Raw genomic sequence first — 26,590 nt, 5'->3', positions numbered from 1 at the left:
TACACCGCCATCTCTATACACATGGAAATATCTACACCACTATCTCTATAAACATAGAAATATCTACATTGCAATCTCTATAAACATGGAAATATCTACACCGCCATCTCTATAAACATGGAAATATCTACATCGCTATCTGTATAAATATGGAAATATCTCCACCGCTATCAGTATAAACATGGAAATATCTACACCGATATCTGTACAAACATGGAAATATCTACACCGCTATCTGTATAAACATGGAAATATCTACAACGCTATCTGTGTAAACATGGAAGTATCTACACAGATATCTGTGTAAACTTGCAAATATCTACACAGCTATCTGTGTAAAGATCGAAATGTCTACAGCGCAATCTGTGCAAAGATGGAAATATCTACACCGCTATCTCTGTAAACATGGAAATATCTACACCGCTATCTGTATCAACATGGAAATATCTACTTTGCTATCTTTATAAACATGGAAATATCTACACTGTTATCTCTATAAACATGGAAATATCTACACCACCATCTGTATAAACATGCAAATATCTACAGAGTCATCTGTATAAACATGGAAATATCTACACCACCATATCTATAAACATGGAAATATCTACAGTGCCATCTGTATACCCGTGGAAATACCTACCCAGCCATCTGTGTAACCACAGAAATATCTACTCCGCTATCTCTATAAACATGGAAATACGTACGACGCTATCTCTATAACTATGGAAATAGCTACACTGCAATCTCTATAAACATGGAAATATCTACAACGCCATCACTATAAACATGGAAATATCTACATCGCTTTCTGTATTAACATGGAAATAGCTCCACCGCTATCAGTATAAACATTGAAATATCTACACCGTTATCTGTATAAACATGGAAATATGTACAACGCTATCTGTATAAACATGGAAATATCTACACCGCAATCTGTATAAACATGGAAATATCTACACAGCTATCTCTATAAACATGGGAAGAGCTACCCTGCTATCTGTATAAACATAGAAATAGCGACACCGTTATCTGTATAAACATGGAAATATCTACACCGCCCTCTGTAAAAACATCAAGATATCTACACAGTCATCTGTATAAACTTGGAAATATCTACACCTCCATCTGTATAAACATGGAAATATCTACACTGCCATCTGTATACACATGGAAATATCTACACAGCCATCTGAAGAAACATGGAAGTATGTACACCGCTATCTGTATCAACATGGAAATAACTACACCGCTATCTTTATAAACTTGGAAATATCTACACCGCCTTCTGTATAAACATGGAAATATCTACACTGCTATCTGTATAAACATGGAAATACCAACACCGTTATCTGTATAAACATTGAAATATCTACACCGCTATCTGTATAAAGATGGAAATATCTACAACGCTATCTGTGTAAACATGGAAATATCTACACACCTATCTGTGTAAACATGGAAATATCTACACCGCTATCTGTATAAACATGGAAATATCTACACCGCTATCTGTATAAACATGGAAATACCAAAACGGCTATCTGTATAAACATGGAAATATCTACAACGCTATCTGTATAAATACGGAAATATCCTCACCACTATCACTATAAACCTGGAAATACCTACAATGCTATCTGTATAACTACGGAAATATCCTCACCACTATCTGTATAAACATGGAAATACCTACACCGCCATATCTATACACATGGAAATACCTACACCGCCATCTCTATACACATGGAAATATCTACACCACTATCTCTATAAACATAGAAATATCTACATTGCAATCTCTATAAACATGGAAATATCTACACCGCCATCTCTATAAACATGGAAATATCTACATCGCTATCTGTATAAATATGGAAATATCTCCACCGCTATCAGTATAAACATGGAAATATTTACACGGATATCTGTATAAACATGGAAATATCTACACCGCTATCTGTAGAAACATGGAAATATCTACAACGCAATCTGTGTAAACATGGAAGTATCTACACAGATATCTGTGTAAACTTGCAAATATCTACGCAGCTATCTGTGTAAAGATCGAAATGTCTACAGCGCAATCTGTGCAAAGATGGAAATATCTACACCGCTATCTCTGTAAACATGGAAATATCTACATCGCTATCTGTATAAACATGGAAATATCTACACAGCTATCTCTATAAACATGGAAATAGCTACACTGCTATCTGTATAAACATAGAAATAGCGACACCGTTGTCTGTATAAACATGGAAATATCTACACCGCCCTCTATAAAAACATGAAGATATCTCCACAGTCATCTGTATAAACTTGGAAATATCTACACCTCCATCTGTATAAACATGGAAATATCTACACTGCCATCTGTATACACATGGAAATATCTACACAGCCATCTGAAGAAACTTGGAAATATGTACACCGCTATCTGTATAAACATGGAAATAATTACACGGCTATCTTTATAAACTTGGAAATATCTACACCGCCTTCTGTATAAACATGGAAATATCTACACCGCTATCTGTATAAACATGGGAATACCAACACCGTTATCTGTATAAACATTGAAATATCTACACCGCTATCTGTATAAAGATGGAAATATCTACAACGCTATCTGTGTAAACATGGAAATATCTACACACCTATGTGTGTAAACATGGAAATATCTACACCGCTATCTGTATAAACATGGAAATATCTACACCGCTATCTTTATAAACATGGAAATACCAAAACGGCTATCTGTATAAACATGGAAATATCTACAACGCTATCTGTATAAATACGGAAATATCCTCACCACTATCACTATAAACCTGGAAATACCTACAACGCTATCTGTATAACTACGGAAATATCCTCACCACCATCTCTATAAACATGGAAATACCTACACCGCCATATCTATACACATGGAAATACCTACACCGCCATCTCTATACACATGGAAATATCTACACCACTATCTCTATAAACATAGAAATATCTACATTGCAATCTCTATAAACATGGAAATATCTACACCTCCATCTCTATAAACATGGAAATATCTACATCGCTATCTGTATAAATATGGAAATATCTCCAACGCTATAAGTATAAACATGGAAATATCTACACCGATATCTGTATAAACATGGAAATATCTACACCGCTATCTGTATAAACATGGAAATATCTACAACGCTATCTGTGTAAACATGGAAGTATATTCACAGATATCTGTGTAAACTTGCAAATATCTATGCAGCTATCTGTGTAAAGATCGAAATGTCTACAGCGCAATCTGTGCAAAGATGGAAATATCTACACCGCTATCTCTGTAAACATGGAAATATCTACACCGCTATCTGTATCAACATGGAAATATCTACATTGCTATCTTTATAAACATGGAAATATCTACACTGTTATCTCTATAAACATGGAAATATCTACACCACCATCTGTATAAACATGCAAATATCTACAGAGTCATCGGTATAAACATGGAAATATCTACACCACCATATGTATAAACATGGAAATATCTAGAGTGCCATCTGTATACCCGTGGAAATACCTACCCAGCCATCTGTGTTACCACGGAAATATCTACTCCGCTATCTCTATAAACATGGAAATACGTACAACGCTATCTCTATAAATATGGAAATATCTACGCTGCAATCTCTATAAACATGGAAATATCTACACCGCCATCGCTATAAACATTGAAATATCTACATCGCTATCTGTATTAACATGGAAATAGCTCCACCGCTATCAGTATAAACACTGAAATATCTACACCGCTATCTGTATAAACATGGAAATATGTACAATGCTATCTGTATAAACATGGAAATATCTACACCGCAATCTGTATAAACATGGAAATATCTACAACGCTATCTGTGTAAACATGGAAGTATCTACACAGATATCTGTGTAAACTTGCAAATATCTACGCAGCTATCTGTGTAAAGATCGAAATGTCTACAGCGCAATCTGTGCAAAGATGGAAATATCTACACCGCTATCTCTGTAAACATGGAAATATCTACACCGCTATCTGTATCAACATGGAAATAGCTCCACCGCTATCAGTATAAACACTGAAATATCTACACCGCTATCTGTATAAACATGGAAATATGTACAACGCTATCTGTATAAACATGGAAATATCTACACCGCAATCTGTATAAACATGGAAATATCTACACAGCTATCTCTATAAACATGGAAATAGCTACCCTGCTATCTGTATAAACATAGAAATAGCGACACCGTTATCTGTATAAACATGGAAATATCTACACCGCCCTCTGTAAAAACATCAAGATATCTACACAGTCATCTGTATAAACTTGGAAATATCTACACCTCCATCTGTATAAACATGGAAATATCTACACTGCCATCTGTATACACATGGAAATATCTACACAGCCATCTGAAGAAACATGGAAATATGTACACCGCTATCTATATAAACATGGAAATAACTACACCGCTATCTTTATAAACTTGGAAATATCTACCCCGCCTTCTGTATAAACATGGAAATATCTACACCGCTATCTGTATAAACATGGAAATACCAACACCGTTATCTGTATAAACATTGAAATATCTACACCGCTCTCTGTATAAAGATGGAAATATCTACAACGCTATCTGTGTAAACATGGAAATATCTACACACCTATCTGTGTAAACATGGAAATATCTACACCGCTATCTGTATAAACATGGAAATATCTACACTGCTATCTTTATAAACATGGAAATACCAAAACGGCTATCTGTATAAACATGGAAATATCTACAACGCTATCTGTATAACTACGGAAATATCCTCACCACTATCACTATAAACCTGGAAATACCTACACCGCCATATCTATACACATGGAAATACCTACACCGCCATCTCTATACACATGGAAATATCTACACCACTATCTCTATAAACATAGAAATATCTACATTGCAATCTCTATAAACATGGAAATATCTACACCGCCATCTCTATAAACATGGAAATATCTGCATCGCTATCTGTATAAATATGGAAATATCTCCACCGCTATCAGTATAAACATGGAAATATCTACACCGATATCTGTATAAACATGGAAATATCTACACCGCTATCTGTATAAACATGGAAATATCTACAACGCTATCTGTGTAAACATGCAAGTATCTACACAGATATCTGTGTAAACTTGCAAATATCTACACAGCTATCTGTGTAAAGATCGAAATGTCTACAGCGCAATCTGTGCAAAGATGGAAATATCTACACCGCTATCTCTGTCAACATGGAAATATCTACATCGCTATCTGTATAAACATGGAAATATCTACACAGCTATCTCTATAAACATGGAAATAGCTACACTGCTATCTGTATAAACATTGAAATAGCGACACCGTTTTCTGTATAAACATGGAAATATCTACACCGCCCTCTATAAAAACATGAAGATGTCTACACAGTCATCTGTATAAACTTGGAAATATCTACACCTCCATCTGTACAAACATGGAAATATCTACACTGCCATCTGTATACACATGGAAATATCTACACAGCCATCTGAAGAAACTTGGAAATATGTACACCGCTATCTGTATAAATATGGAAATAATTACACGGCTATCTTTATAAACTTGGAAATATCTAGACCGCCTTCTGTATAAACATGGAAATATCTACACCGCTATCTGTATAAACATGGGAATACCAACACCGTTATCTGTATAAACATTGAAATATCTACACCGCTATCTGTATAAAGATGGAAATATCTACAACGCTATCTGTGTAAACATGGAAATATCTACACACCTATCTGTGTAAACATGGAAATATCTACACCGCTATCTGTATAAACATGGAAATATCTACACCGCTATCTTTATAAACATGGAAATGCCAAAACGGCTATCTGTATAAACATGGAAATATCTACAACGCTATCTGTATAAATACGGAAATATCCTCACCACTATCACTATAAACCTGGAAATACCTACAACGCTATCTGTATAACTACGGAAATATCCTCACCACTATCTCTATAAACATGGAGATACCTACACCGCCATATCTATACACATGGAAATACCTACACCGCCATCTCTATACACATGGAAATATCTACAGCACTATCTCTATAAACATAGAAATATCTACATTGCAATCTCTATAAACATGGAAATATCTACACCGCCATCTCTATAAACATGGAAATATCTACATCGCTATCTGTATAAATATGGAAATATCTCCACCGCTATCAGTATAAACATGGAAATATCTACACCGATATCTGTATAAACATGGAAATATCTACACCGCTATCTGTATAAACATGGAAATATCTACAACGCTATCTGTGTAAACATGGAAGTATCTACACAGATATCTGTGTAAACTTGCAAATATCTACGCAGCTATCTGTGTAAAGATCGAAATGTCTACAGCGCAATCTGTGCAAAGATGGAAATATCTACACCGCTATCTCTGTAAACATGGAAATATCTACACCGCTATCTGTATCAACATGGAAATATCTACTTCGCTATCTTTATAAACATGGAAATATCTACACTGTTATCTCTATAAACATGGAAATATCTACACCACCATCTGTATAAACATGCAAATATCTACAGAGTCATCTGTATAAACATGGAAATATCTACACCACCATATCTATAAACATGGAAATATCTACAGTGCCATCTGTATACCCGTGGAAATACCTACCCAGCCATCTGTGTAACCACGGAAATATCTACTCCGCTATCTCTATAAACATGGAAATACGTACAACGCTATCTCTATAAATATGGAAATATCTACGCTGCAATCTCTATAAACATGGAAATATCTACACCGCCATCACTATAAACATGGAAATATCTACATCGCTATCTGTATTAACATGGAAATAGCTCCACCGCTATCAGTATAAACACTGAAATATCTACACCGCTATCTGTATAAACATGGAAATATGTACAATGCTATCTGTATAAACATGGAAATATCTACACTTCAATCTGTATAAACATGGAAATATCTACACAGCTATCTCTATAAACATGGAAATAGCTACACTGCTATCTGTATAAACATAGAAATAGCGACACCGTTTTCTGTATAAACATGGAAATATCTACACCGCCCTCTATAAAAACATGAAGATATCTCCACAGTCATCTGTATAAACTTGGAAATATCTACACCTCCATCTGTATAAACATGGAAATATCTACACTGCCATCTGTATACACATGGAAATATCTACACAGCCATCTGAAGAAACTTGGAAATATGTACACCGCTATCTGTATAAACATGGAAATAATTACACGGCTATCTTTATAAACTTGGAAATATCTACACCGCCTTCTGTATAAACATGGAAATATCTACACCGCTATCTGTATAAACATGGGAATACCAACACCGTTATCTGTATAAACATTGAAATATCTACACCGCTATCTGTATAAAGATGGAAATATCTACAACGCTATCTGTGTAAACATGGAAATATCTACACACCTATCTGTGTAAACATGGAAATATCTACACCGCTATCTGTATAAACATGAAAATATCTACACCGCTATCTTTATAAACATGGAAATACCAAAACGGCTATCTGTATAAACATGGAAATATCTACAACGCTATCTGTATAAATACGGAAATATCCTCACCACTATCACTATAAACCTGGAAATACCTACAACGCTATCTGTATAACTACGGAAATATCCTCACCACTATCTCTATAAACATGGAAATACCTACACCGCCATATCTATACACATGGAAATACCTACACCGCCTTCTCTATACACATGGAAATATCTACACCACTATCTCTATAAACATAGAAATATCTACATTGCAATCTCTATAAACATGGAAATATCTACACCGCCATCTCTATAAACATGGAAATATCTACATCGCTATCTGTATAAATATGGAAATATCTCCACCGCTATCAGTATAAACATGGAAATATCTACACCGATATCTGTATAAACATGGAAATATCTACACCGCTATCTGTATAAACATGGAAATATCTACAACGCTATCTGTGTAAACATGGAAGTATCTACACAGATATCTGTGTAAACTTGCAAATATCTACACAGCTATCTGTGTAAAGATCGAAATGTCTACAGCGCAATCTGTGCAAAGATGGAAATATCTACACCGCTATCTCTGTAAACATGGAAATATCTACACCGCTATCTGTATCAACATGGAAATATCTACTTCGCTATCTTTATAAACATGGAAATATCTACACTGTTATCTCTATAAAGATGGAAATATCTACACCACCATCTGTATAAACATGCAAATATCTACAGAGTCATCTGTATAAACATGGAAATATCTACACCACCATATGTATAAACATGGAAATATCAACAGTGCCATCTGTATACCCGTGGAAATACCTACCCAGCCATCTGTGTAACCACGGAAATATCTACTCCGCTATCTCTATAAACATGGAAATACGTACAACGCTATCTCTATAAATATGGAAATATCTACACTGCAATCTCTATAAACATGGAAATATCTACACCGCCATCACTATAAACATGGAAATATCTACATCGCTATCTGTATGAACATGGAAATAGCTCCACCGCTATCAGTATAAACACGGAAATATCTACACCGCTATCTGTATAAACATGGAAATATGTACAACGCTATCTGTATAAACATGGAAATATCTACACCGCAATCTGTATAAACATGGAAATATCTACACAGCTATCTCTATAAACATGGAAATAGCTACCCTGCTATCTGTATAAACATAGAAATAGCGACACCGTTATCTGTATAAACATGGAAATATCTACACCGCCCTCTGTAAAAACATGAAGATATCTACACAGTCATCTGTATAAACTTGGAAATATCTACACCTCCATCTGTATAAACATGGAAATAACTACAATGCCATCTGTATACACATGGAAATATCTACACAGCCATCTGAAGAAACATGGAAATATGTACACCGCTATCTGTATAAACATGGAAATAACTACACCGCTATCTTTATAAACTTGGAAATATCTACACCGCTTTCTGTATAAACATGGAAATATCTACACCGATATCTGTATGAACATGGAAATACAAACACCGTTATCTGTATAAACATTGAAATAACTACACCGCTATCTGTATAAAGATGGAAATATCTACAACGCTATCTGTGTAAACATGGAAATATCTACACACCTATCTGTGTAAACATGGAAATATCTACACCGCTATCTGTATAAACATGGAAATATCTACACCGCTATCTGTATAAACATGGAAATACCAAAACGGCTATCTGTATAAACATGGAAATATCTACAACGCTATCTGTATAAATACGGAAATATCCTCACCACTATCACTATAAACCTGGAAATACCTACAACGCTATCTGTATAACTACGGAAATATCCTCACCACTATCTCTATAAACATGGAAATACCTACACTGCCATATCTATACACATGGAAATAGCTACACCGCCATCTCTATACACATGGAAATATCTACACCACTATCTCTATAAACATAGAAATATCTACATTGCAATCTCTATAAACATGGAAATATCTACACCGCCATCTCTATAAACATGGAAATATTTACATCGCTATCTGTGTAAATATGGAAATATCTACAACGCTATCTGTGTAAACATGGAAATATCTACACACCTATCTGTGTAAACATGGAAATATCTACACCGCTATCAGTATAAACATGGAAATAACTACACCGATATCTGTATAAACATGGAAATATCTACACCGCTATCTGTATAAACATGGAAATATCTACAACGCTATCTGTGTAAACATGGAAGTATCTACACAGATATCTGTGTAAACTTGCAAATATCTACACAGCTATCTGTGTAAAGATTGAAATGTCTACAGCGCAATCTGTGCAAAGATGGAAATATCTACACCGCTATCTCTGTAAACATGGAAATATCTACACCGCTATCTGTATCAACATGGAAATATCTACTTCGCTATCTTTATAAAGATGGAAATATCTACACTGTTATCTCTATAAACATGGAAATATCTACACCACCATCTGTATAAACATGCAAATATCTACAGAGTCATCTGTATAAACATGGAAATATCTACACCACCATATCTATAAACATGGAAATATCTACAGTGCCATCTGTATACCCGTGGAAATACCTACCCAGACATCTGTGTAACCACGGAAATATCTACTCCGCTATCTCTATAAACATGGAAATACGTACAACGCTATCTCTATAAATATGGAAATATCTACACTGCAATCTCTACAAACATGGAAATATCTACACCGCCATCACTATAAACATGGAAATATCTACATCGCTATCTGTATGAACATGGAAATAGCTCCACCGCTATCAGTATAAACACTGAAATATCTACACCGCTATCTGTATAAACATGGAAATATGTACAACGCTATCTGTATAAACATGGAAATATCTACACCGCTATCTGTATAAACATGGAAATATCTACAAAGCTATCTCTATAAACATGGAAATAGCTACACTGCTATCTGTATAAACATAGAAAGAGCGACACCGTTATCTGTATAAACATGGGAATATCTACACCGCCCTCTGTAAAAACATGAAGATATCTACACAGTCATCTGTATAAACTTGGAAATATCTACACCTCCATCTGTATAAACATGGAAATATCTACACTGCCCTCTGTATACACATGGAAATATCTACACAGCCATCTGAAGAAACATGGAAATATGTACACCGCTATCTGTATAAACATGGAAATAACTACACCGCTATCTTTATAAACTTGGTAATATCTACACCGCCTTCTGTATAAACATGGAAATATCTACACCGCTAACTGTATAAACATGGAAATACCAACACCGTTATCTGTATAAACATTGAAATATCTACACCGCTATCTGTATAAAGATGGAAATATCTACAACGCTATCTGTGTAAACATGGAAATATCTACACACCTATCTGTGTAAACATGGAAATATCTACACCGCTATCTGTATAAACATGGAAATATCTACACCGCTATCTGTATAAACATGGAAATACCAAAACGGCTATCTGTATAAACATGGAAATATCTACACCGATATCTGTATAAACATGGAAATATGTACACCGATATCTGTATAAACATGGAAATATCTACACCGCTATCTGTATAAACATGGAAATATCTACAACGCTATCTGTGTAAACATGCAAGTATCTACACAGATATCTGTGTAAACTTGCAAATATCTACACAGCTATCTGCGTAAAGATCGAAATGTCTACAGCGCAATCTGTGCAAAGATGGAAATATCTACACCGCTATCTCTGTCAACATGGAAATATCTACATCGCTATCTGTATAAACATGGAAATATCTACACAGCTATCTCTATAAACATGGAAATAGCTACACTGCTATCTGTATAAACATTGAAATAGCGACACCGTTTTCTGTATAAACATGGAAATATCTACACCGCCCTCTATAAAAACATGAAGATATCTACACAGTCATCTGTATAAACTTGGAAATATCTACACCTCCATCTGTATAAACATGGAAATATCTACACTGCCATCTGTATACACATGGAAATATCTACACAGCCATCTGAAGAAACTTGGAAATATGTACACCGCTATCTGTATAAACATGGAAATAATTACACGGCTATCTTTATAAACTTGGAAATATCTAGACCGCCTTCTGTATAAACATGGAAATATCTACACCGCTATCTGTATAAACATGGGAATACCAACACAGTTATCTGTATAAACATTGAAATATCTACACCGCTATCTGTATAAAGATGGAAATATCTACAACGCTATCTGTGTAAACATGGAAATATCTACACACCTATCTGTGTAAACATGGAAATATCTACACCGCTATCTGTATAAACATGGAAATATCTACACCGCTATCTTTATAAACATGGAAATGCCAAAACGGCTATCTGTATAAACATGGAAATATCTACAACGCTATCTGTATAAATACGGAAATATCCTCACCACTATCACTATAAACCTGGAAATACCTACAACGCTATCTGTATAACTACGGAAATATCCTCACCACTATCTCTATAAACATGGAGATACCTACACCGCCATATCTATACACATGGAAATACCTACACCGCCATCTCTATACACATGGAAATATCTACAGCACTATCTCTATAAACATAGAAATATCTACATTGCAATCTCTATAAACATGGAAATATCTACACCGCCATCTCTATAAACATGGAAATATCTACATCGCTATCTGTATAAATATGGAAATATCTCCACCGCTATCAGTATAAACATGGAAATATCTACACCGATATCTGTATAAACATGGAAATATCTACACCGCTATCTGTATAAACATGGAAATATCTACAACGCTATCTGTGTAAACATGGAAGTATCTACACAGATATCTGTGTAAACTTGCAAATATCTACGCAGCTATCTGTGTAAAGATCGAAATGTCTACAGCGCAATCTGTGCAAAGATGGAAATATCTACACCGCTATCTCTGTAAACATGGAAATATCTACACCGCTATCTGTATCAACATGGAAATATCTACTTCGCTATCTTTATAAACATGGAAATATCTACACTGTTATCTCTATAAACATGGAAATATCTACACCACCATCTGTATAAACATGCAAATATCTACAGAGTCATCTGTATAAACATGGAAATATCTACACCACCATATCTATAAACATGGAAATATCTACAGTGCCATCTGTATACCCGTGGAAATACCTACCCAGCCATCTGTGTAACCACGGAAATATCTACTCCGCTATCTCTATAAACATGGAAATACGTACAACGCTATCTCTATAAATATGGAAATATCTACGCTGCAATCTCTATAAACATGGAAATATCTACACCGCCATCACTATAAACATGGAAATATCTACATCGCTATCTGTATTAACATGGAAATAGCTCCACCGCTATCAGTATAAACACTGAAATATCTACACCGCTATCTGTATAAACATGGAAATATGTACAATGCTATCTGTATAAACATGGAAATATCTACACTTCAATCTGTATAAACATGGAAATATCTACACAGCTATCTCTATAAACATGGAAATAGCTACCCTGCTATCTGTATAAACATAGAAATAGCGACACCGTTATCTGTATAAACATGGAAATATCTACACCGCCCTCTGTAAAAACATCAAGATATCTACACAGTCATCTGTATAAACTTGGAAATATCTACACCTCCATCTGTATAAACATGGAAATATCTACACTGCCATCTGTATACACATGGAAATATCTACACAGCCATCTGAAGAAACATGGAAATTTGTACACCGCTATCTGTATAAACATGGAAATAACTACACCGCTATCTTTATAAACTTGGAAATATCTACACCGCCTTCTGTATAAACATGGAAATATCTACACCGCTATCTGTATAAACATGGAAATACCAACACCGTTATCTGTATAAACATTGAAATATCTACACCGCTATCTGTATAAAGATGGAAACATCTACAATGCTATCTGTATAAACATAGAAATATCTACACACCTATCTGTGTAAACATGGAAATATCTACACCGCTATCTGTATAAACATGGAAATATCTACACCGCTATCTGTATAAACATGGAAATACCAAAACGGCTATCTGTATAAACATGGAAATATCTACAATGCTATCTGTATAAATACGGAAATATCCTCACCACTATCACTATAAACCTGGAAATACCTACAACGCTATCTGTATAACTACGGAAATATCCTCACCACTATCTCTATAAACATGGAAATACCTACACCGCCATATCTATACACATGGAAATACCTACACCGCCATCTCTATACACATGGAAATATCTACACCACTATCTCTATAAACATAGAAATATCTACATTGCAATCTCTATAAACATGGAAATATCTACACCGCCATCTCTATAAACATGGAAATATCTACATCGCTATCTGTATAAATATGGAAATATCTCCACCGCTATCAGTATAAACATGGAAATATCTACACCGATATCTGTATAAACATGGAAATATCTACACCGCTATCTGTATAAACATGGAAATATCTACAACGCTATCTGTGTAAACATGGAAGTATCTACACAGATATCTGTGTAAACTTGCAAATATCTACACAGCTATCTGTGTAAAGATCGAAATGTCTACAGCGCAATCTGTGCAAAGATGGAAATATCTACACCGCTATCTCTGTAGACATGGAAATATCTACACCGCTATCTGTATCAACATCGAAATATCTACTTTGCTATCTTTATAAACATGGAAACATCTACACTGTTATCTCTATAAACATGGAAATATCTACACCACCATCTGTATAAACATGCAAATATCTACAGAGTCATCTGTATAAACATGGAAATATCTACACCACCATATCTATAAACATGGAAATATCTACAGTGCCATCTGTATACCCGTGGAAATACCTACCCAGCCATCTGTGTAACCACGGAAATATCTACTCCGCTATCTCTATAAAAATGGAAATACGTACAACGCTATCTGTATAAATATGGAAATATCTACGCTGCAATCTCTATAAACATGGAAATATCTACACCGCCATCACTATAAACATGGAAATATCTACATCGCTATCTGTATTAACATGGAAATAGCTCCACCGCTATCAGTATAAACATTGAAATATCTACACCGCTATCTGTATAAACATGGAAATATTTACAACGCTATCTGTATAAACATGGAAATATCTACACCGCAATCTGTATAAATATGGAAATATCTCCACAGCTATCTCTATAAACAAGGAAATAGCTACCCTGCTATCTGTATAAACATAAAAATAGCGACACCGTTATCTGTATAAACATGGAAATATCTACACCGCCCTCTGTAAAAACATGAAGATATCTACACAGTCATCTGTGAAAACTTGGAAATATCTACACCTCCATCTGTAAAAACATGGAAATATCTACACTGCCATCTGTATACACATGGAAATATCTACACAGCCATCTGAAGAAACATGGAAGTATGTACACCGCTATCTGTATAAACATGGAAATAACTACACCGCTATCTTTATAAACTTGGAAATATCTACACCGCCTTCTGTATAAACATGGAAATATCTACACCGCTATCTGTATAAACATGGAAATACCAACACCGTTATCTGTATAAACATTGAAATATCTACACCGCTATCTGTATAAAGATGGAAATATCTACTATGCTATCTGTGTAAACATGGAAATATCTACACCGCTATCTTTATAAACATGGAAATACCAAAACGGCTATCTGTATAAACATGGAAATATCTACAACGCTATCTGTATAAATACGGAAATATCCTCACCACTATCACTATAAACCTGGAAATACCTACAACGCTATCTGTATAACTACGGAAATATCCTCACCACTATCTCTATAAACATGGAAATACCTACACCGCCATATCTATACACATGGAAATACCTACAACGCCATCTCTATACACATGGAAATATCTACACCACTATCTCTATAAACATAGAAATATCTACATTGCAATCTCTACAAACATGGAAATATCTAAACCGCCATCTCTATAAACATGGAAATATCTACATCGCTATCTGTATAAATATGGAAATATCTCCACCGCTATCAGTATAAACATGGAAATATCTACACCGATATCTGTATAAACATGGAAATATCTACACCGCTATCTGTATAAACATGGAAATATCTACAACGCTATCTGTGCAAACATGGAAGTATCTACACAGATATCTGTGTAAACTTGCAAATATCTACACAGCTATCTGTGTAAAGATCGAAATGTCTACAGCGCAATCTGTGCAAAGATGGAAATATCTACACCGCTATCTCTGTAAACATGGAAATATCTACACTGCTATCTGTATCAACATGGAAATATCTACTTCGCTATCTTTATAAACATGGAAATATCTACACTGTTATCTCTATAAACATGGAAATATCTACACCACCATCTATATAAACATGCAAATATCTACAGAGTCATCTGTATAAACATGGAAATATCTACACCACCATATCTGTAAACATGGAAATATCTACAGTGCCATCTGTATACCCGTGGAAATACCTACCCAGCCATCTGTGTAACCACGGAAATATCTACTCCGCTATCTCTATAAACATGGAAATACGTACAACGCTATCTCTATAAATATGGAAATATCTACACTGCAATCTCTATAAACATGGAAATATCTACACTGCCATCACTATAAACATGGAAATATCTACATCGCTATCTGTATTAACATGGAAATAGCTCCACCGCTATCAGTATAAACACTGAAATATCTACACCGCTATCTGTATAAACATGGAAATATGTACAACGCTATCTGTATAAACATGGAAATATCTACACCGCTATCTGTATAAACATGGAAATATCTACACAGCTATCTCTATAAACATGGAAATAGCTACACTGCTATCTGTATAAACATAGAAATAGCGACACCGTTATCTGTATAAACATGGAAATATCTACACCACCCTCTGTAAAAACATCAAGATATCTACACAGTCATCTGTATAAACTTGGAAATATCTACACCTCCATCTGTATAAACATGGAAATATCTACACTGCCATCTGTATACACATGGAAATATCTACACAGCCATCTGAACAAACATGGAAATATGTACACCGCTATCTGTATAAACATGGAAATAACTACACCGCTATCTTTATAAACTTGGAAATATCTACACCGCCTTCTGCATAAACATGGAAATATCTACACCGCAATCTGTATAAACATGGAAATATCTACACAGCTATCTCTATAAACATGGAAATAGCTACCCTGCTATCTGTATAAACATAGAAATAGCGACACCGTTTTCTGTATAAACATGGAAATATCTACACCGCCCTCTGTAAAAACATGAAGTTATCTACACAGTCATCTGTATAAACTTGGAAATATCTACACCTCCATCTGTATAAACATGGAAATATCTACACTGCCTTCTGTATACACATGGAAATATCTACACAGCCATCTGAGGAAACATGGAAATATGTACACCGCTATTTGTATAAACATGGAAATAACTACACCGCTATCTTTATAAACTTGGAAATATCTACACCGCCTTCTGTATAAACATGGAAATATCTACACCGCTATCTGTATAAACATGGAAATACCAACACCGTTATCTGTATAAACATTGAAATATCTACACCGCTATCTGTATAAAGATGGAAATATATACAACGCTATCTGTGTAAACATGGAAATATCTACACACCTATCTGTGTAAACATGGAAATATCTACACCGCTATCTGTATAAACATGTAAATATCTACACCGCTATCTTTATAAACATGGAAATACCAAAACGGCTATCTGTATGAACATGGAAATATCTACAATGCTATCTGTATAAATACGGAAATATCCTCACCACTATCACTATAAACCTGGAAATACCTACAACGCTATCTGTATAACTACGGAAATATCCTCACCACTATCTCTATAAACATGGAAATACCTACACCGCCATATCTATACACATGGAATTACCTACACCGCCATCTCTATACACATGGAAATATCTACACCACTATCTCTATAAACATGGAAATATCTACATTGCAATCTCTATAAACATGGAAATATCTACACCGCCATCTCTATAAACATGGAAATATCTACATCGCTATCTGTATAAATATGGAAATATCTCCACCGCTATCAGTATAAACATGGAAATATGTACACCGCTATCTGTATAAACATGGAAATATCTACACCGCTATCTGTATAAACATGGAAATATCTACAACGCTATCTGTGTAAACATGGAAATCTACACAGATATCTTTGTAAACTTGCAAATATCTACACAGCTATCTGTGTAAAGTTCGAAATGTCTACAGCGCAATCTGTGCAAAGATGGAAATATCTACACCGCTATCTCTGTAAACATGGAAATATCTACACCGCTATCTGTATCAACATGGAAATATCTACTTCGCTGTCTTTATAAACATGGAAAAATCTACACTGTTATCTCTATAAACATGGAAATATCTACACCACCATCTGTATAAACATGCAAATATCTACAGAGTCATCTGTATAAACATGGAAATATCTACACCACCATATCTATAAACATGGAAATATCTACAGTGCCATCTGTATACCCGTGGAAATACCTACCCAGCCATCTGTGTAACCACGGAAATATCTACTCCGCTATCTCTATAAACATGGAAATACGTACAACGCTATCTCTATAAATATGGAAATATCTACACTGCAATCTCTATAAACATGGAAATATCTACACCGCCATCACTATAAACATGGAAATATCTACATCGCTATCTGTATGAACATGGAAATAGCTCCACCGCTATCAGTATAAACACTGAAATATCTACACCGCTATCTGTATAAACATGGAAATATGTACAACGCTATCTGTATAAACATGGAAATATCTACACCGCAATCTGTATAAACATGGAAATATCTACACAGCTATCTCTATAAACATGGAAATAGCTACCCTGCTATCTGTATAAACATAGAAATAGCGACACCGTTATCTGTATAAACATGGAAATATCTACACCGCCCTCTGTAAAAACATGAAGATATCTACACAGTCATCTGTATAAACTTGGAAATATCTACACCTCCATCTGTATAAACATGGAAATATCTACACTGCCATCTGTATACACATGGAAATATCTACACAGCCATCTGAAGAAACATGGAATTATGTACACCGCTATCTGTATAAACATGGAAATAACTACACCGCTATCTTTATAAACTTGGAAATATCTACACCGCCTTCTGTATAAACATGGAAATATCTACACCGCTATCTGTATAAACATGGAAATATCTTCACCGCTATCTGTATAAACATGGAAATATCTACACAGCTATCTCTATAAACATGGGAATAGCTACACTGCTATCTGTATAAACATAGAAATAGCGACACCGTTATCTGTATAAACATGGAAATATCTACGCCGCCCTCTGTAAAAACATGAAGATATCTACACAGTCATCTCTATAAACTTGGAAATATCTACACCTCCATCTGTATAAACATGGAAATATCTACACTGCCATCTGTATACACATGGAAATATCTACACAGCCATCTGAAGAAACATGGAAATATGTACATCGCTATCTGTATAAACATGGAAATAACTACACCGCTATCTTTATAAACTTGGAAATATCTACACCGCCTTCTGTATAAACATGGAAATATCTACACCGCTATCTGTATAAACATGGAAATACCAACACCGTTATCTGTATAAACATTGAAATATCTACACCGCTATCTGTATAAAGATGGAAATATCTACAACGCTATCTGTGTAAACATGGAAATATCTACACTCCTATCTGTGTAAACATGGAAATATCTACACCGCTATCTGTATAAACATGGAAATATCTACACCGCTATCTTTATAAACATGGAAATACCAAAACGGCTATCTGTATAAACATGGAAATATCTACAACGCTATCTTTATAAATACGGAAATATCCTCACCACTATCACTATAAACCTGGAAATACCTACAACGCTATCTGTATAACTACTGAAATATCCTCACCACTATCTCTATAAACATGGAATTACCTACACCGCCATATCTATACACATGGAAATACCTACACCGCCATCTCTATACACATGGAAATATCTACACCACTATCTCTATAAACATAGAAATATCTACATTGCAATCTCTATAAACATGGAAATATCTACACCGCCATTTCTATAAACATGGAAATATCTACATCGCTATCTGTATAAATATGGAAATATCTCCACCGCTATCAGTATAAACATGGAAATATCTACACCGATATCTGTATAAACATGGAAATATCTACACCGCTATCTTTATAAGCATGGAAATATCTACAACGCTATCTGTGTAAACATGGAAGTATCTACACAGATATCTGTGTAAACTTGCAAATATCTACACAGCTATCTGTGTAAAGATCGAAATGTCTACAGCGCAATCTGTGCAAAGATGGAAATATCTACACCGCTATCTCTGTAAACATGGAAATATCTACACCGCTATCTGTATCAACATGGAAATATCTACTTCGCTATATCTATAAACATGGAAATATCTACACCGCCATCACTATAAACATGGAAATATCTACATCGCAATCTGTATTAACATGGAAATAGCTCCACCGCTATCAGTATAAACACTGAAATATCTACACCGCTATCTGTATAAACATGGAAATATGTACAACGCTATCTGTATAAACATGGAAATATCTACACCGCTATCTGTATAAACATGGAAATATCTACACAGCTATCTCTATAAACATGGAAATAGCTACACTGCTATCTGTATAAACATAGAAATAGCGACACCGTTATCTGTATAAACATGGAAATATCTACACCGCCCTCTGTAAAAACATGAAGATATCTACACAGTCATCTGTATAAACTTGGAAATATCTACACCTCCATCTGTATAAACATGGAAATATCTACACTGCCATCTGTATACACATGGAAATATCTACACAGCCATCTGAAGAAACATGGAAATATGTACACCGCTATCTGTATAAACATGGAAATAACTACACCGCTATCTTTATAAACTTGGAAATATCTACACCGCCTTCTGTATAAACATGGAAATACCTACACCGCTAACTGTATAAACATGGAAATACCAACACCGTTATCTATATAAACATTGAAATATCTACACCGCTATCTGTATAAAGATGGAAATATCTACAACCCTATCTGTGTAAACATGGAAATATCTACACTCCTATCTGTGTAAACATGGAAATATCTACACCGCTATCTGTATAAACATGGAAATATCTACACCGCTATCTGTATAAACACGGAAATACCAAAACGGCTATCTGTATAAACATGGAAATATCTACAACGCTATCAGTATAAATACGGAAATATCCTCACCACTATCACTATAAACCTGGAAACACCTACAACGCTATCTGTATAACTACGGAAATATCCTCACCACTATCTCTATAAACATGGAAATACCTACACCGCCATATCTATACACATGGAAATACCTACACCGCCATCTCTATACACATGGAAATATCTACACCACTATCTCTATAAACATAGAAATATCCACATTGCAATCTCTATAAACATGGAAATATCTACACCGCCATCTCTATAAACATGGAAATATCTACATCGCTATCTGTATAAATATGGAAATATCTCCACCGCTATCAGTATAAACATGGAAATATCTACACCGATATCTGTATAAACATGGAAATATCTACACCGCTATCTGTATAAACATGGAAATATCTACAACGCTATCTGTGTAAACATGGAAGTATCTACACAGATATCTGTGTAAACTTGCAAATATCTACACAGCTATCTGTGTAAAGATCGAAATGTCTACAGCGCAATCTGTGCAAAGATGGAAATATCTACACCGCTATCTCTGTAAACATGGAAATATCTACACTGCTATCTGTATCAACATGGAAATATCTACTTCGCTATCTTTATAAACATGGAAATATCTACACTGTTATCTCTATAAACATGGAAATATCTACACCACCATCTGTATAAACATGCAAATATCTACAGAGTCATCTGTATAAACATGGAAATATCTACACCACCATATCTATAAACATGGAAATATCTACAGTGCCATCTGTATACCCGTGGAAATACCTACCCAGCCATCTGTGTAACCACGGAAATATCTACTCCGCTATCTCTATAAACACGGAAATACGTACAACGCTATCTCTATAAATATGGAAATATGTACACTGCAATCTCTACAAACATGGAAATATCTACACCGCCATCACTATAAACATGGAAATATCTACATCGCTATCTGTATGAACATGGAAATAGCTCCACCGCTATCAGTATAAACACTGAAATATCTACACCGCTATCTGTATAAACATGGAAATATGTACAACGCTATCTGTATAAACATGGAAATATCTACACCGCTATCTTTATAAACATGGAAATATCTACACAGCTATCTCTATAAACATGGAAATAGCTACACTGCTGTCTGTATAAACATAGAAATAGCGACACCGTTATCTGTATAAACATGGAAATATCTACACCGCCCTCTGTAAAAACATGAAGATATCTACACAGTCATCAGTATAAACTTGGAAATATCTACACCTCCATCTGTATAAACATGGAAATATCTACACTGCCATCTCTATACACATGGAAATATCTACACAGCCATCTGAAGAAACATGGAAATATGTACACCGCTATCTGTATAAACATGGAAATAACTACACCGCTATCTTTATAAACTTGGAAATATCTACACCGCCTTCTGTATAAACATGGAAATATCTACACTGCTAACTGTATAAACATGGAAATACCAACACCGTTATCTGTATAAACATTGAAATATCTACACCGCTATTTGTATAAAGATGGAAATATCTACAACGCTATCTGTGTAAACATGGAAATATCTACACACCTATCTGTGTAAACATGGAAATATCTACACCGCTATCTGTATAAACATGGAAATATCTACACCGCTATCTTTATAAACATGGAAATACCAAAACGGCTATCTGTATAAACATGGAAATATCTACAACGCTATCTGTATAAATACGGAAATATCCTCACCACTATCACTATAAACCTGGAAATACCTACAACGCTATCTGTATAACTACGGAAATATCCTCACCACTATCTCTATAAACATGGAAATACCTACACCGCCATATCTATACACATGGAAATACCTACACCGCCATCTCTATACACATGGAAATATCTACACCACTATCTCTATAAACATAGAAATATCTACATTGCAATCTCTATAAACATGGAAATATCTACACCGCCATCTCTATAAACATGGAAATATCTACATCGCTATCTGTATAAATATGGAAATATCTCCACCGCTATCAGTATAAACATGGAAATATCTACACCGATATCTGTATAAACATGGAAATATCTACACCGCTATCTGTATAAACATGGAAATATCTACAACACTATCTGTGTAAACATGGAAGTATCTACACAGATATCTGTGTAAACTTGCAAATATCTACACAGCTATCTGTGTAAAGATCGAAATGTCTACAGCGCAATCTGTGCAAAGATGGAAATATCTACACCGCTATCTCTGTAAACATGGAAATATCTACACCGCTATCTGTATCAACATGGAAATATCTACTTCGCTATCTTTATAAACATGGAAATATCTACACTGTTATCTCTATAAACATGGAAATATCTACACCACCATCTGTATAAACATGCAAATATCTACAGAGTCATCTGTATAAACATGGAAATATCTACACCACCATATCTATAAACATGGAAATACCTATAGTGCCATCTGTATACCCGTGGAAATACCTACCCAGCCATCTGTGTAACCACGGAAATATCTACTCCGCTATCTCTATAAACATGGAAATACGTACAACGCTATCTCTATAAATATGAAAATATCTACACTGCAATCCCTATAAACATGGAAATATCTACACCGCCATCACTATAAACATGGAAATATCTACATCGCTATCTGTATTAACATGGAAATAGCTCCACCGCTATCAGTATAAACATTGAAATATCTACACCGCTATCTGTATAAACATGGAAATATGTACAACGCTATCTGTATAAACATGGAAATATCTACACCGCAATCTGTATAAACATGGAAATATCTACACAGCTATCTCTATAAACATGGAAATAGCTACCCTGCTATCTGTATAAACATAGAAATAGCGACACCGTTATCTGTATAAACATGGAAATATCTACACCGCCCTCTGTAAAAACATGAATATATCTACACAGTCATCTGTATAAACTTGGAAATATCTACACCTCCATCTGTATAAACATGGAAATATCTACACTGCCATCTGTATACACATGGAAATATCTACACAGCCATCTGAAGAAACATGGAGATATGTACACCGCCATCTGTATAAACATGGAAATAACTACACCGCTATCTTTATAAACTTGGAAATATCTATACCGCCTTCTGTATAAACATGGAAATATCTACACCGCTAACTGTATAAACATGGAAATACCAACACCGTTATCTGTATAAACATTGAAATATCTAAACCGCTATCTGTATAAAGATGGAAATATCTACAACGCTATCTGTGTAAACATGGAAATATCTACACACCTATCTGTGTAAACATGGAAATATCTACACCGCTATCTGTATAAACATGGAAATATCTACACCGCTATCTGTATAAACATGGAAATACCAAAACGGCTATCTGTATAAACATGGAAATATCTACAACGCTATCAGTATAAATACGGAAATATCCTCACCACTATCACTATAAACCTGGAAACACCTACAACGCTATCTGTATAACTACGGAAATATCCTCACCACTATCTCTATAAACATGGAAATACCTACACCGCCATATCTATACACATGGAAATACCTACACCGCCATCTCTATACACATGGAAATATCTACACCACTATCTCTATAAACATAGAAATATCCACATTGCAATCTCTATAAACATGGAAATATCTACACCGCCATCTCTATAAACATGGAAATATCTACATCGCTATCTGTATAAATATGGAAATATCTCCACCGCTATCAGTATAAACATGGAAATATCTACACCGATATCTGTATAAACATGGAAATATCTACACCGCTATCTGTATAAACATGGAAATATCTACAACGCTATCTGTGTAAACATGGAAGTATCTACACAGATATCTGTGTAAACTTGCAAATATCTACACAGCTATCTGTGTAAAGATCGAAATGTCTACAGCGCAATCTGTGCAAAGATGGAAATATCTACACCGCTATCTCTGTAAACATGGAAATATCTACACTGCTATCTGTATCAACATGGAAATATCTACTTCGCTATCTTTATAAACATGGAAATATCTACACTGTTATCTCTATAAACATGGAAATATCTACACCACCATCTGTATAAACATGCAAATATCTACAGAGTCATCTGTATAAACATGGAAATATCTACACCACCATATCTATAAACATGGAAATATCTACAGTGCCATCTGTATACCCGTGGAAATACCTACCCAGCCATCTGTGTAACCACGGAAATATCTACTCCGCTATCTCTATAAACACGGAAATACGTACAACGCTATCTCTATAAATATGGAAATATGTACACTGCAATCTCTACAAACATGGAAATATCTACACCGCCATCACTATAAACATGGAAATATCTACATCGCTATCTGTATGAACATGGAAATAGCTCCACCGCTATCAGTATAAACACTGAAATATCTACACCGCTATCTGTATAAACATGGAAATATGTACAACGCTATCTGTATAAACATGGAAATATCTACACCGCTATCTTTATAAACATGGAAATATCTACACAGCTATCTCTATAAACATGGAAATAGCTACACTGCTGTCTGTATAAACATAGAAATAGCGACACCGTTATCTGTATAAACATGGAAATATCTACACCGCCCTCTGTAAAAACATGAAGATATCTACACAGTCATCAGTATAAACTTGGAAATATCTACACCTCCATCTGTATAAACATGGAAATATCTACACTGCCATCTCTATACACATGGAAATATCTACACAGCCATCTGAAGAAACATGGAAATATGTACACCGCTATCTGTATAAACATGGAAATAACTACACCGCTATCTTTATAAACTTGGAAATATCTACACCGCCTTCTGTATAAACATGGAAATATCTACACTGCTAACTGTATAAACATGGAAATACCAACACCGTTATCTGTATAAACATTGAAATATCTACACCGCTATTTGTATAAAGATGGAAATATCTACAACGCTATCTGTGTAAACATGGAAATATCTACACACCTATCTGTGTAAACATGGAAATATCTACACCGCTATCTGTATAAACATGGAAATATCTACACCGCTATCTTTATAAACATGGAAATACCAAAACGGCTATCTGTATAAACATGGAAATATCTACAACGCTATCTGTATAAATACGGAAATATCCTCACCACTATCACTATAAACCTGGAAATACCTACAACGCTATCTGTATAACTACGGAAATATCCTCACCACTATCTCTATAAACATGGAAATACCTACACCGCCATATCTATACACATGGAAATACCTACACCGCCATCTCTATACACATGGAAATATC

The sequence above is a fragment of the Pan troglodytes genome, chromosome 23 (assembly GCF_028858775.2).
Source record: "Pan troglodytes isolate AG18354 chromosome 23, NHGRI_mPanTro3-v2.0_pri, whole genome shotgun sequence".
NCBI classification, from domain to species: Eukaryota; Metazoa; Chordata; class Mammalia; order Primates; family Hominidae; genus Pan; species Pan troglodytes.
This window is presented reverse-complemented; position numbering follows the sequence as displayed.